Source organism: Hyperolius riggenbachi, chromosome 12, assembly GCF_040937935.1.
Source record: "Hyperolius riggenbachi isolate aHypRig1 chromosome 12, aHypRig1.pri, whole genome shotgun sequence".
NCBI lineage: Eukaryota > Metazoa > Chordata > Amphibia > Anura > Hyperoliidae > Hyperolius > Hyperolius riggenbachi.
The window spans coordinates 74631425-74647425 of record NC_090657.1 but is presented as its reverse complement, the minus strand read 5'-3'; the positions used below and the strand labels follow the sequence as shown (position 1 = coordinate 74647425).

Here is a 16001-nt window from a genome sequence, read left to right as displayed (position 1 = left end):
GCGGGTGGTCCCGGGTTTGGGGGTCGCCGATCGCCTGAAAACCCCGCGAAGAGGCGGGAGAAGAAACACAAATGTGGCGCAGCGGCACGCGGGGGCTGTGTGTGTTCTCAACGTGGTCCGCTCTGTGGCTGTATAAAGCTCCGCTGCGGGAGCGAGGCATTCGCCTAGAGACCGCCGAGCCGAGGAGCACCTCTGCCGCTTATCGCAGCTCCGATGCTGCAACGGAAGGAAGGAATGTTTTAGTAATTATTCTTTTTGTTATTTAAACAACAATCATAGAGTCACATAAGGATTTCAATACAGCAATTATAATAATGAAAGCGGTATATATATAGCAGCCAGAGAAAAAGCGATGTAAGCAGATATACCAAATGATATAAGAAATTATGGCTCTCTATATATATATACATATATATATATATATATGTATATATATATATATATATATATATATATATATATATATATATATATATATATATATGTATATATGTGTGTGTGTATTTTTTGTTTAAACGTTTTATTGAAAAGGTAAGCAAAGTCCATATATACAAAAAAGGCAACAAACCTCACTCAGGAAGCATTACATCAGCGTGAATTATGAAAAGAAAATATAATCAAATCCCTAGTACAGAATACATTATCAATTACATGCAAACAGTCCTGACATGGAATTGTCTTTCCAGATGAAAACTTGACTGATCAGTTATAGCTGTTTTTCCCACCTGATGACCTCACAATACTCAGCTGGGTACAGATAGAGGATGCTTGGATTACCTGATGACCTCACAATACTTAGCTGGTTATAGAGGATGCTGGGATAACCTGATGACCTCACAATACTCAGCTGGGTATAGAGGATGCTGGGATTACCTGATGACCTCACAATACTCAGCTGGGTATAGCGGATGCTGGGATTACCTGATGACCTCACAATACTCAGCTGGGTATAGAGGATGCTGGGATTACCTGATGACCTCACAATACTCAGCTGGGTATAGAGGATCCTGGGATTACCTGATGACCTCACAATACTCAGCTGGGTATAGAGGATGCTAGGATTACTTGATGACCTCACAATACTCAGCTCGGTGTAGACGATGCTGGGATTACGTGATGACCTCACAATACTCAGCTGGGTATAGAGGATGCTGGGATTACCTGATGACCTCACAATACTCAGCTGGGTATAGAGGATCCTGGGATTACCTGATGACCTCACAATACTCAGGTGGGTATAGAGGATACTGGGATTACCTGATGACCTCACAATACTCGGCTGGGTATAGAGAATGCTGGGATTACCTGATGACCTCACAATACTCAGCTGGGTATAGAGGATGCTGGGATTACCTGATGACCTCACAATACTCAGCTGGGTATAGAGGATGGTAGGATTACCTGATGACCTCACAATACTCGGCTGGGTATAGAGAATGCTAGGATTACCTGATGACCTCACAATACTCAGCTGGGTATAGAGGATGCTGGGATTACCTGATGACCTCACAATACTCAGCTGGGTATAGAGGATGCTGGGATTACCTGATGACCTCACAATACTCAGGTGGGTATAGAGGATGCTGGGATTACCTGATGACCTCACAATACTCAACTGGGTATAGTGGATGCTGGGATTACCTGATGACCTCACAATACTCAGCTGGGTATAGAGGATGCTGGGATTACCTGATGACCTCACAGTACTCAGCTGGTTATACATAGAGGATGCTGGGATTACCTGATGACCTCACAATACTCAGCTGGGTATAGAGGATGCTGGGATTACCTGATGACCTCACAGTACTCAGCTGGTTATACATAGAGGATGCTGGGATTACCTGATGACCTCACAATACTCAGGTGGGTATAGAGGATGCTGGGATTACCTGATGACCTCACAATACTCAGCTGGGTATAGAGGATGGTAGGATTACCTGATGACCTCACAATACTCAGCTGGGTATAGAGGATGCTGGGATTACGTGATGGCCTCACAATACTCAGGTGGGTATAGAGGATGCTGGGATTACCTGATGACCTCACAATACTCAGCTGGGTATAGAGGATGCTGGGATTACCTGATGACCTCACAATACTCGGCTGGGTATAGAGGATGCTGGGATTACCTGATGACCTCACAATACTCAGCTGGGTATAGAGGATGCTGGGATTACGTGATGGCCTCACAATACTCAGGTGGGTATAGAGGATGCTGGGATTACCTGATGACCTCACAATACTCAGCTGGGTATAGAGGATGCTGGGATTACCTGATGACCTCACAATACTCGGCTGGGTATAGAGGATGCTGGGATTACCTGATGACCTCACAATACTCGGCTGGGTATAGAGAATGCTAGGATTACCTGATGACCTCACAGTACTCAGGTGGTTATACATAGAGGATGCATGTAGGAAGAATAAGTATATGGAATAGAGAACATACAGGCTAGGTGCACACTTAGCAGAAACGCTAACGTTGCAGAACGGAAGTCAATGGGCCGCAGGAAAAATGCATATAAAAACGCATATGCGTTTTCAAATATGCGTTTTTAAAATTCAGGTTTTGTTGCATAATATTCAAAAACACACATAATGAAAGTCAATGGGAACGCAATGATATGCATTTTTTATGTTTTATGTTTGCGTTTTACATGCGTTTTTTTATGCAATTTTATTTTAAAAAATTGTTTTCTTATGTGTTTCCGCTTCCTGTTGTCTTCCTAGGGATTAGCATAAAACGCAATTGAAAAGCGCATACAAAACACATATGGGTTTTGTATATACCAAACACAAATGCATAAAAATGCACCCAAACGCTTGAAAAACGCATCTGCAAGGAAAAACCGCAAAAGTACTAAAAACACACACACACAAAACCCCACACATGACAGAAAACGCAACCTTTCACGCTGTGTTATGTGTGCACCCAGCCTCAGTCAGTTTTAAGCACTGAGTATGAGCTGAGTGTAAAGGTTGCCATACACTTATAGATTTGCAGCAGATTTGACCATCAGATAGATTTATGGCAGATGCCGGTCAAGTCCAATCTGACAGGAATCTATCTGATGTGCCACACAATAGGAACAGATTTCCTGAAATCTATTGAAAATCAATCTAAATGCATTATTGGACCATTAAATCCAATGCATCGATTTGATCTATCTGACAGGATGGAAAATTTAGGTCGATCCTGTCAGATAGATCAAATCGATCGAACTTGGCCGCAAATCGATCGAATGGGGAATTTGATAGAATCGATTTCTGATCGATCGATCGATCGCTGAAATCAACCACTGTATGGGCCCCTTAAGTGCATTAGTAACCATAACTGTGGATTCATGATTGGCCAGTTTGGTGTTAGTAGTTTTCAGATCATCAAATCATATTTGTGATCTGTTCACAGAAATTATGGTAATTAGTAGCCAAATAGAAAGTTATATAAACAGATCACAAATATAATGATTTGATGATCTGAAAACTACTAACACCAAGCAGGCCAATCATGGCAGAACAATGGAACGTTTGACATGTTTAGTAGCCTGGTACACACTTTCAATTATGATTGGCCAATAACTTACCAATTACCACCTATGGCTAGGTCCACACTTGTCAGTTCAGGATCAAATCCGTTTTAAAAGGGTCCTTTTTTATTTTTTTTCTCTAAACAAAACGGAGGCTAGGGTAAAGCCACAGGTGACGTTTCCAGTCCGTGGAAACATCAGCGGGGAGGGGGGTCATTCCCCCCTCACCTGGGTCCCCCGTCCCTGCTCTCCCTCCAGCTAGTTGGGGTCCTTGAAAATGTTGCAAATACGGACCGTCCGTTCAGGTTTTAAAAACGGGTCCCCCTGAACGCAGACGGATCCGTTTTTTTTTTATGGGTGAAGAGAACTGCCATCTTTAACACTGGTATCCGTAGCTCCAGTTTTGATCCGGCCTGAAAAACAGAGCCACAGATATGTTAACGGACCAAGTGTGAACCTAGCTATATGTAGTGTGATTGTTTACCTGCACAATCTGCTCATTAAATCCAATATCTGTTGGCTCCCATAGTGCATTTTGGTAAGGTTAGTTAGTGATTGGCCAATCATAATTGAAAGTGTGTACCAGGATTTACTCACTGGGAAGACTACATCCTATAGGTGTTATGCCTGGGTCACACCATGCAATTTCCTTCAGATAGACGGATCGAATTGATAATTTCCAACAGATTAGATCTGATTTCAGATTGTTTTTCCAATTAAACTTTCCAAAAACTTCTACAAAAAATGCATCAAAAACATGATCAGAAATCAGATCAGATAGGACCTGTCAGAAATCATCGTTTGGACCCGTCTATCAGATGGGAAATAGCATGGTGTGTATGTACCAGGCATAAAAACTAGCTGGAAGCATCTGAGTCAAGTATCTGATATCTGATCAAGTATGATATGTGTGAAAGTGGAGATTCCATTCTACAATGGGGCACAGTTCCATCTTATCTCTGCTTATTAATGTTACTTTTTCTTTATGGTTATGATTGGCTCACAAGGTTATATTCTCTACCTCAGGCTTATTAACTCCTTCCATAGAGTCAGGATCAGGCCCGTTTTGTAGGGCCGTGTGGCCACCCTGAGGGGGGCGCAGTGATGGATGGGGAGCTGCAGCTGTGGGGAGAGTGGCCCGACCTCTCTCTCCCTTCCTCTCCAGGGCCGCCCTCCATGCTCCCTCTCTGATGCAGAGTAAAGCGCAGCAGGAAGCAATGTAGAGTAACAGGAAGCAGTGTAGAGAGCAAATCCAATCAATTAGTGGCGCCAATGGTCCACACATGCCCAATTAAGATTGTGATACCTTAAAAATAAAAACACAGACAAGCGGGTCTCCTCATAGTGAGTATTGCCTCAATACAGTACACCCTACTGCCAACACACACTGCGTGAGGGTAATAGCTATCACCAAAAGGCAGGGGATCCCCCCCCCCTCAATCCCCGCTCACCGGATGGCTCCTTTCAATAATTACACATCAAACATTTCATTCCGGTTGCACATAAAATACACTGGTATGTTTACATATCACAACACCCGTCCGCCGACACCGGTCACCTCTCACATGCCCAGGCCGCGTCTGGTTCAGTATTCAGTTTGCGTGCGTCCTCCTCACTGACGAAATGCGTAGGGCGGAGCTTGGAGGATGCACACAAACTGAATACTGAACCAGACGCGGCCTGGGCATGTGAGAGGTGACCGGTGTCGGCGGATGGGTATTGTGATATGCAAACATACCCGTGTATTTTATGTGCAGCCGGAATGAAATGTTTGATGTGTAATTATTGAAAGAAGCCATCTGGTGAGTGGGGATTGAGAGGGGGGGGGGGGGTGATCTCCTGCCTTTTGGTGATAGCTATTACCCTCACGCAGTGTGTGTTGGCACTAGGGTGTACTGTATTGAGGCAATACTCACTATGAGGAGACCCGCTTGTCTGTGAGACCTTAAAAATAAAAACACAATCTGAATTGGGCGTGTGTGGACCATTGGCACTAATTGATTGGAATTGTTTCACTGGGACTTGTCTCTGTGCATAGTCAGCAGCCACACAGGAGCTTGAGGACTGAGCGCAACATCACGGTGAAATTGAAAATGTAGAGAGCAACTCACCTGCCTGAGTTCCAATCGCCGGTCACTAGCCGCTGGTCTCCTCCTCTGCATAGCCGCTTATACACACTATACTTCTTGTTTGGGGGTACCGGTTTAGCAGGAAGTATAGTGTGTATAAGCGGCTATGCAGAGGAGGAGACCAGTGGCTAGTGACCGGCGATTGGAACTCAGGCAGATGCGCTCTACATTGCTTCCTGTTGCTCTCTACATTGCTTCCTGCTGCGCTTTACTCTGCATCAGAGGGGGAGCACGGAGGGCGGCCCGGGAGAGGAAGGGAGGGAGATGTCGGGTCGCTCTCCCCTCGGCTGACTTCCCCCTCCATGATGGGGGAGGAGGGTACCTACCTATCTAGCTGATACTAGGGGCAGCTACCTATCTAACCTATACTAGGGGTACCTACCTATCTAACCTATACTGGGGGCACCTACCTATTGAGCCTATACTGGAGGTACCTACCTATCTAACCTATACTGGGGGCACCTACCTATCTAGCCTATATGGGGAAAAACTACCTATCTAACCTATACGGGGGCAGCCTCCTATCTAACCTATACTGGGGGCACCTACCTATCTAGCCTATACTGGGGGTACCTACCTATCTAACCTATACTGGGGGCACCTACCTATCTAACCTATACTGGGGGCACCTACCTATCTAGCCTATACTGTGGGGCACCTACCTATCTAACCTATACTGGGGGCAGCTACCTATCTAACCTATACTGTGGGCAGCTACCTATCTAACCTATATTGCAGGTACCTACCTATTTAACCTATACTGGGGGCACCTACCTATCTAACCTATATTGCAGGTACCTACCTATCTAACCTATACTGGGGGCACCTACCTATCTAACCAATACAGGGGTACCTACCTATCTAACCTATACTGGGGGCACCTACCTGTCTAGCCTATACTGGGGGGCACCTACCTATCTAACCTATACTGGGAGTACCTACCTATCTAACCTATACTGGGGGCAGCTGCCTATCTAACCTTTATTGCTGGTACCTACCTATCTAACCTATACTGGGGGCAGCTACCTATCTAACCTATATTGCAGGTACCTACCTGTCTGAAGAAACCCGACGCCGGGTGAAATGCGTCACGTGAGGCTGCGGTCATGTGACGGATCTCGGTGTACGGCCTCGCTCTCTCCTCCCAGCATCCTGGTTCCTGCTTCAAAACGCCAGCATCCTGGTTCCTGCTTCAAAACGCCCGAACAGCTGAAGTAGCCGGTGCACATAAACGGACGGCGGCAGACGAGTGGCACGCAAGGAAACCTGGCATATGGACGTTGCTAGTGCCGGAAGTACCCGCCATTATAGCGTAATACGCTTATACAAAAGGACAGGTGAGTCCCGGCGAGTGCCGGTCTGCTTAGAAAAATTGCTGGGGATGTTCTACATATAAAACCGGGGAGCTAAAGTAAGAGGCTGAAGCCTATTCATCATATGCTATCCATGACATATGGCACATGACCCGGATACCTATAGAGAACATCACAAGAATTGTTAGCATCCTGAGTTTACATAAAGGGGATCCCGAAGAAATACGCTATTGGTAACTGTTGCTTATGCTTGAATAATAGAAGTGCACTCCAAATTCATCTAGCGCTAGGCCTACCATCCTCTATGGGAACTGCAGCCATTTTTATGGTTTTAAATAGAGCGGGGGGGTGTCATTCACACTATGCTTTTTGAATAAAAAATATTTTTGATACGTTGTATATGAGGCTCCCTTTTTTGTCATACCTACCTATCTAACCTATACGGGGGGCAGCTACCTATCTAACCTGTACTGGGGGTTCCTACCTATCTAGCCTATACTGGAGGCACCTACCTGTCTAGCCTATACTGGAGGCACCTACCTATCTAGCCTATACTGGGGGCACCTACTTATCTAACCTGTACTGGGGGCACCTACCTATCTAGCCTTTACTGGGGGCAGCTACCTATCTAACCTATATTGGGGGCATCTACCTATCTAACCTAAACTGGGGGAACCTACCTATCTAGCCTATACTGCGGGCACCTACCTAGCTAGCCTATACTGGGGGCACCTACCTAGCTAGCCTATACTGGGGGCAACTATTCTGGCTACTTATATTGGAGACACCCACCTAGCTAACCTGTACTGGGGGCACCTAACTATCTAACCTATAGCGGCGACACCTGCCTATCTAACCTATGCCGGGACAACAATACTGCATACCTATACTGGAGGCACCTACCTGGCTAACCTATACTGTGGGGACCTATAGCTGGCTACCTATACTGGGGCACCTATGCCTAGCTACCTATACTGAGGGGACTTATAGTTGGCTACCTATACTGAGTGCAACTAGACCTTGCTAACCTATACTGCAGGCCCCTATACCTGGCTCCACGTGGAGGGGGAGGGGTGCACTTTTCACACCCTCGCCCTGGGTGTATTTTTGCCTAGAAACTGCCCTGGTCAGGATTACCTGATGACCTCACAATACTCAGCTGGGTATAGATAGAGGATGCTGGGAACCTCTGGTCCACGCCCTCTCAGGTGGTGCTTTTCACTGCTGTTCTAGTATGCATGCACATTGGGGAAGAGGACGGAAAGGAAAGCAGATCCTGGTCACTCTGCAATACTGGAGGCCAGGTGCCGGATTCTGCAGAGAATACATCCTGTAAGACAGTCCTGCAGCTCTACAAATGGGAGAGGTACCCAAAAGTCATTTCTCACCACCATTTACAACTGACTGACAGAGTGTGACTGTATACGGCCCTGAAACATGGTCACACTTGATAGTAATCTGGTGTTACAATTTATAGGATGACAGGGTGGCAACAATTCTCCAGTTATTTCATGCAACAGCTATGAATTGATGCTATGAATTATTACTCTGTGCTAGTATATGGTCCTGAAAAAAGCATCACACTTGATAGCTACATTTTCCAACAAGTATACACACTACAACTTACGCCACTCCCACATCAGCCTCTGGCCAAGTTGTGCTCCTCACTAGCAAACCTAAAAACACATCACCTCTTGGTATACATGTTGTTTACTACCCCATCCCCCGAATTCCCATAGATAGTAAACTCACTCATTATTGGACCATTAGAGCCAATGCAACTCTATGGGCCATCGATCAGAAATTGATTCTATCAAATTCCCCATTCGATCGATTTGCGGCCAATTTTCGATCGATTTGATCTATCTGACAGGATGGAAAATTTAGGTCGATCCTGTCAGATAGATCAAATCGATCGAACTTGGCCGCAAAGCGATCGAATGGGGAATTTGATAGAATCGATTTCTGATCGATCGATCGCTGAAATCAACCACTGTATGGGCCCCTTAAGTGCATTAGTAACCATAACTGTGGATTCATGATTGGCCAGTTTGGTGTTAGTAGTTTTCAGATCATCAAATCATATTTGTGATCTGTTCACAGAAATTATGGTAATTAGTAGCCAAATAGAAAGTTATATAAACAGATCACAAATATAATGATTTGATGATCTGAAAACTACTAACGCCCAGCAGGCCAATCATGGCAGAACGATGGAACGTTTGACATGTTTAGTAGCCTGGTACACACTTTCAATTATGATTGGCCAATAACTTACCAATTACCACCTATGGCTAGGTCCACACTTGTCAGTTCAGGATCAAATCCGTTTTAAAAGGGTCCTTTTTAATTTTTTTCTCTAAACAAAACGGAGGCTAGGGTAAAGCCACAGGTGATGTTTCCAGTCCGTGGAAACATCAGCGGGGAGGGGGGTCATTCCCCCCTCACCTGGGTCCCCCGTCCCCGCTCTCCCTCCAGCTAGTTGGGGTCCTTGAAAATGTTGCAAATACGGACCGTCCGTTCAGGTTTTAAAAACGGGTCCCCCTGAACGCAGACGGATCCGTTTTTTTTTTTTATGGGTGAAGAGAACTGCCATCTTTAACACTGGTATCCGTAGCTCCAGTTTTGATCCGGCCTGAAAAACAGAGCCACAGATATGTTAACGGACCAAGTGTGAACCTAGCTATATGTAGTGTGATTGTTTACCTGCACAATCTGCTCATTAAATCCAATATCTGTTGGCTCCCATAGTGCATTTTGGTAAGGTTAGTTAGTGATTGGCCAATCATAATTGAAAGTGTGTACCAGGATTTACTCACTGGGAAGACTACATCCTATAGGTGTTTTGCCTGGGTCACACCATGCAATTTCCTTCAGATAGACGGATCGAATTGATAATTTCCAACAGATTAGATCTGATTTCAGATCGTTTTTCCAATTAAACTTTCCAAAAACTTCTACAAAAAATGCATCAGAAACATGATCAGAAATCAGATCAGATAGGACCTGTCAGAAATCATCGTTTGGACCCGTCTATCAGATGGGAAATTGCATGGTGTGTATGTACCAGGCATAACAACTAGCTGGAAGCATCTGAGTCAAGTATCTGATATCTGATCAAGTATGATATGTGTGAAAGTGGAGATTCCATTCTACAATGGGGCACAGTTCCATCTTATCTCTGCTTATTAATATTACTTTTTCTTTATGGTTATGATTGGCTCACAAGGTTATATTCTCTACCTCAGGCTTATTAACTCCTTCCATAGAGTCAGGATCAGGCCCGTTTTGTAGGGCCGTGTGGCCACCCTGAGGGGGGCGCAGTGAGGGAGGGGGAGCTGCAGCTGTGGGGAGAGTGGCCCGACCTCTCTCTCCCTTCCTCTCCCGGGCCGCCCTCCATGCTCCCTCTCTGATGCAGAGTAAAGCGCAGCAGGAAGCAATGTAGAGTAACAGGAAGCAATGTAGAGAGCAAATCCAATCAATTAGTGGCGCCAATAGTCCGCACATGCCCAATTAAGATTGTGATACCTTAAAAATAAAAACACAGACAAGCGGGTCTCCTCATAGTGAGTATTGCCTCAATACAGTACACCCTAGTGCCAACACACACTGCGTGAGGGTAATAGCTATTACCAAAAGGCAGGGGATCACCCCCCCCCCCCCCCTCAATCGCCGCTCACCGGATGGCTTCTTTCAATAATTACACATCAAACATTTCATTCCGGCTGCACATAAAATACACTGGTATGTTTGCATATCACAACACCCGTCCGCCGACACCGGTCACCTCTCACATGCCCAGGCCGCGTCTGGTTCAGTATTCAGTTTGCGTGCGTCCTCCTGACTGAGTCACAATCCTGACGAAATGCGTAGGGCGGAGCTTGGAGGACGCACACAAACTGAATACTGAACCAGACGCGGCCTGGGCATGTGTGAGGTGACCGGTGTCGGCGGATGGGTATTGTGATATGCAAACATACCAGTTTATTTTATGTGCAGCCGGAATGAAATGTTTGATGTGTAATTATTAAAAGAAGCCATCCGGTGAGTGGGGATTGAGAGGGGGGGGTGATCTCCTGCCTTTTGGTGATAGCTATTACCCTCACGCAGTGTGTGTTGGCACTAGGGTGTACTGTATTGAGGCAATACTCACTATGAGGAGACCCTCTTGTCTGTGAGACCTTAAAAATAAAAACACAATCTGAATTGGGCGTGTGTGGACCATTGGCACGTCTAATTGATTGGATTTGTTTCACTGGGACTTGTCTCTGTGCATAGTCAGCAGCCACACAGGAGCTTGAGGACTGAGCGCAACATCACGGTGAAATTGAAAATGTAGAGAGCAACTCACCTGCCTGAGTTCCAATCGCCGGTAACTAGCCGCTGGTCTCCTCCTCTGCATAGCCGCTTATACACACTATACTTCTTGTTTGGGGGTACCGGTTTAGCAGGAAGTATAGTGTGTATAAGCGGCTATGCAGAGGAGGAGACCATCGGCTAGTGACCGGCGATTGGAACTCAGGCAGGTGCTCTCTACATTGCTTCCTGTTGCTCTCTACATTGCTTCCTGCTGCGCTTTACTCTGCATCAGAGGGGGAGCACGGAGGGCAGCCCGGGAGAGGAAGGAAGGGAGAGGTTGGGTCGCTCTCCCCTCAGCTGACTCCCCCCTCCATGATGGGGAGGAGGGTACCTACCTATCTAGCTGATACTAGGGGCAGCTACCTATCTAACCTATACTGGGGGTACCTACCTATCTAACCTATACTGGGGGCACCTACCTATCGAGCCTATACTGGAGGTACCTACCTATCTAACTTATACTGGGGGCACCTACCTATCTAGCCTATCCGGGGAAAAACTACCTATCTAACCTATACGGGGGCAGCCTCCTATCTAGCCTATACTGGGGGTACCTACCTATCTAACCTATACTGGGGGCACCTACCTATCTAACCTATACTGGGGGCACCTACCTATCTAGCCTATACTGTGGGGCACCTACCTATCTAACCTATACTGGGGGCAGCTACCTATCTAACTTATACTGTGGGCAGCTACCTATCTAACCTATATTGCAGGTACCTACATATCTAACCTATACTGGGGGCACCTACCTATCTAACCTATATTGCAGGTACCTACCTATCTAACCTATACTGGGGGCACCTACCTATCTAACCAATACAGGGGTACCTACATATCTAACCTATACTAGGGGCACCTACCCGTCTAGCCTATACTGGGGGGCACCTACCTATCTAACCTATACTGGGAGTACCTACCTATCTAACCTATACTGGGGGCAGCTGCCTATCTAACCTATATTGCTGGTACCTACCTATCTAACCTATACTGGGGGCAGCTACCTATCTAACCTATATTGCAGGTACCTACCTGTCTGAAGAAACCCGACGCCGGGTGAAATGCGTCACGTGAGGCTACGGTCATGTGACGGATCTCGGTGTACGGCCTCGCTCTCTCCTCCCAGCATCCTGGTTCCTGCTTCAAAACGCCCGAACAGCTGAAGTAGCCGGTGCACATAAACGGACCGCGGCAGACGAGTGGCACGCAAGGGAACCTGGCATATGGACGTTGCTAATGCCGGAAGTACCCGCCATTATAGCGTAATACACTTATACAAAAGGACAGGTGAGTCCCGGCAAGTGCCGGTCTGCTTAGAAAAATTGCTGTGGATGTTCTGCATATAAAAAGGGGAGCTAAAGTAAGAGGCTGAAGTCTATTCATCATATGCTATCCATGACATATGGCACATGACCTGGATACCTATAGAGAACATCACAAGGATTGTTAGCATCCTGAGTTTACATAAAGGGGATCCCGAAGAAATACGCTATTGGTAACTGTTGCTTATGCTTGAATAATAGAAGTGCACTCCAAATTCATCTAGCGCTAGGCCTACCATCCTCTATGGGAACCGCAGCCATTTTTATGGTTTTAAATTGGGCAGGGGGGGTTATTCACACTATGCTTTTTGAATAAAAAATATTTTTGATACGTTGTATATGAGGCTCCCTTTTTTGTCATACCTACCTATCTAACCTATACGGGGGGCAGCTACCTATCTATCCTATACTGGAGGCACCTACCTATCTAGCCTATACTGGAGGCACCTACCTATCTAGCCTATACTGGAGGCACCTACCTATCTAGCCTATACTGGGGGCACCTACCTATCTAGCCTATACTGGGGGCACCTACCTATCTAACCTGTACTGGGGGCACCTACCTATCTAGCCTTTACTGGGGGCAGCTACCTATCTAACCTATATTGGGGGCATCTACCTATCTAACCTATACTGGGGGAACCTACCTATCTAGCCTATACTGCGGGCACCTACCTAGCTAGCCTATACTGGGGGCACCTACCTAGCTAGCCTATACTGGGGCAACTATTCTGGCTACTTATATTGGAGACACCCACCTAGCTAACCTGTACTGGGGGCACCTACCTATCTAACCTATAGCGGTGACACCTGCCTATCTAACCTATGCCGGGACAACAATACTGCATACCTATACTGGAGGCACCTACCTGGCTAACCTATACTGTGGGGACCTATAGCTGGCTACCTATACTGGGGCACCTATGCCTAGCTACCTATACTGAGGGGACTTATAGTTGGCTACCTATACTGAGTGCAGCTAGACCTTGCTAACCTATACTGCAGGCCCCTATACCTGGCTCCACGTGGAGGGGGTGCACTTTTCACACCCTCGCCCTGAGTGTATTTTTGCCTAGAAACTGCCCTGGTCAGGATTACCTGATGACCTCACAATACTCAGCTGGGTATAGATAGAGGATGCTGGGAACCTCTGGTCCACGCCCTCTCAGGTGGTGCTTTTCACTGCTGTTCTAGTATGGATGCACATTGGGGAAGAGGATGGAAAGGAAAGCAGATCCTGGTCACTCTGCAGTACTGGAGGCCAGGTGCCAGATTCTGCAGTGTATACATCCTGTAAGACAGTCCTGCAGCTCTACAAATGGGAGAGGTACCGAAAAGTCATTTCTCACCACCATTTACAACTGACTGAGCGTGACTGTATACGGCCCTGAAACATGGTCACACTTGATAGTAATCTGGTGTTACAATTTATAGGATGACAGGGTGGCAACAATTCTCCAGTTATTTCATGCAACAGCTATGAATTGCTGCTATGAATTATTACTCTGTGCTAGTATATGGTCCTGAAAAAAGCATCACACTTGATAGCTACATTTTTCAACAAGTATACACACTACAACTTACGCCACTCCCACATCAGCCTCTGGCCAAGTTGTGCTCCTCACTAGCAAACCTAAAAACACATCACCTCTTGGTATACATGTTGTTTACTACCCCATCCCCCGAATTCCCATAGATAGTAAACTCACAAGGACAAGGCTCTCTCAACATGTTGTGTCTTGAAATGTGTTATACATTTTATTCATCATGTAACATTTGTCACTGTAATTACTTTTTCTACCAAGTCTGAATTTTGAGCCAGTGTGTTTATATTTGGTGTATATGTTACGGCCAGAACCCGAAGTTTGGCCACTTTGCGTTCTGGCTGGCCACTTCGGGTTCTGGCCGGCCAATGTGGCTGCTGCGCTGCGGCCAGTGTTAGAAATGAAATGATTCCTGAAAGATGAATGTATTTTCTGGCTGTCTCGCTGCGGGCGAATGTATGAAAAGTTAGTTAATGTTAATGAAATTAAGCCGGCGGCAAATGTAGCAGATGAAGCCGCTGGCTTCAGCTCTGCCTCTCTCTCCTTCCCCTGCCTCTCTCTCCTACTGGCAGCCGGGGGGGACACGCGTGTCCCCGAGAGTCGTTCGTCACGCCAGGGAAGCAGAGCGGGGAAGGCTGCAGACATTGCTTGTGCCAACACCCGCTCTGCAAGAACGGCAGGATTCCCTGCTGCGACGAACGACTCTCGGGGACACGCGTGTCCCCCCCGGCTGCCAGTAGGAGAGAGAGAGAGGCAGGGGGGAGGAGAGAGAGGCAGAGAGGAAGCCGGCGGCTACATTGCTGCCGTCTTAATTTCATTAAGTTAATTAACTTTTCATACATTCGGCCGCAGCGAGACGGCCAGAAAATACATTCATCTATCAGGAAACATTTCATTTCTAACACTGGCCGCAGCGCAGTGGCCACTTCGCACATTGGCCGACCAGAACCCGAAACTTCGGGTTCTGGCCGTAACATATAAATTTTTCTATATTACAGTACACCCCATATTTTTACTTACTTTGTACCGCGCACAGTAATTTATTGGTGTTTGGAGTGCTTTTGGTGGGGAGCGTTTCTGCTCTTTGCTGATAGCCGGTATTCAGCAAAGCAATGTGGTAAATCCTTGCAGTGCCTGCGGTGTGCATATGTCGCACAGGTGCACTGCGTGCAACATTTCGGTGGCAGTTAGAATGCCATTCTCATTCTCTGGAATGAGACTCGAAAAAACGCAATCACTGCAACATGGAGCCACAATTGCTTGGTAAAAACGCAATCACACTCCATAGGCGATTGTGATTTTCCTTTTGCGATCCCAATGTTAAACCAGGCCTAAGGGGGACCAACTGGGTCCCAATTATTTATCAGGTGGTTGTCATGGGTTCCAGACTTTACACTTGAGGGTGTAAGAGTGGTACCCATGATGACCACCTATCCCCCTTATCCCCCTTCAAAACTGTCATCCCCTATGCCTCACTCACTCCCTTCCCCCAACCTGCCCTAAGAGTCTACCTTGCCATGGTGGGCCGGCTTACAATCCTATTGGCCATAATGTGATTTACTTTTAGCCAATTGGATTAGCCAAAGTACTCTGCCAAAAAAGAATACAATAAACCATCTGAGAGGGAGATCAACTAATTAGAGCCCTTTTGTATTAGGCACGTTGCAATTAAAAAAAAGGTATCGTGCCCATTTTGCCAATAGCAACAGCACAGCGATGAACATGTAAATTGCATTGCCTGGTTTTTGCTAGTGCATTTGGTATTTTCAATAATTACGATTGTCGGCCTGCATCTTTTTTGTTT

The 16001-nt window shown here is 46.3% G+C and overlaps 1 long non-coding RNA gene across 1 annotated transcript; it reads left to right on the top strand.

Moving 5' to 3' along the window:
* Positions 1-169: 169 nt before the first annotated feature.
* Positions 170-12987, top strand: LOC137541601 (uncharacterized). The gene is made up of 3 exons (XR_011025228.1): positions 170-242; positions 6703-6993; positions 12356-12987. It is a non-coding gene; the product is annotated as an uncharacterized lncRNA (long non-coding RNA).
* The last annotated feature ends 3014 nt before the right edge of the window (positions 12988-16001 follow it).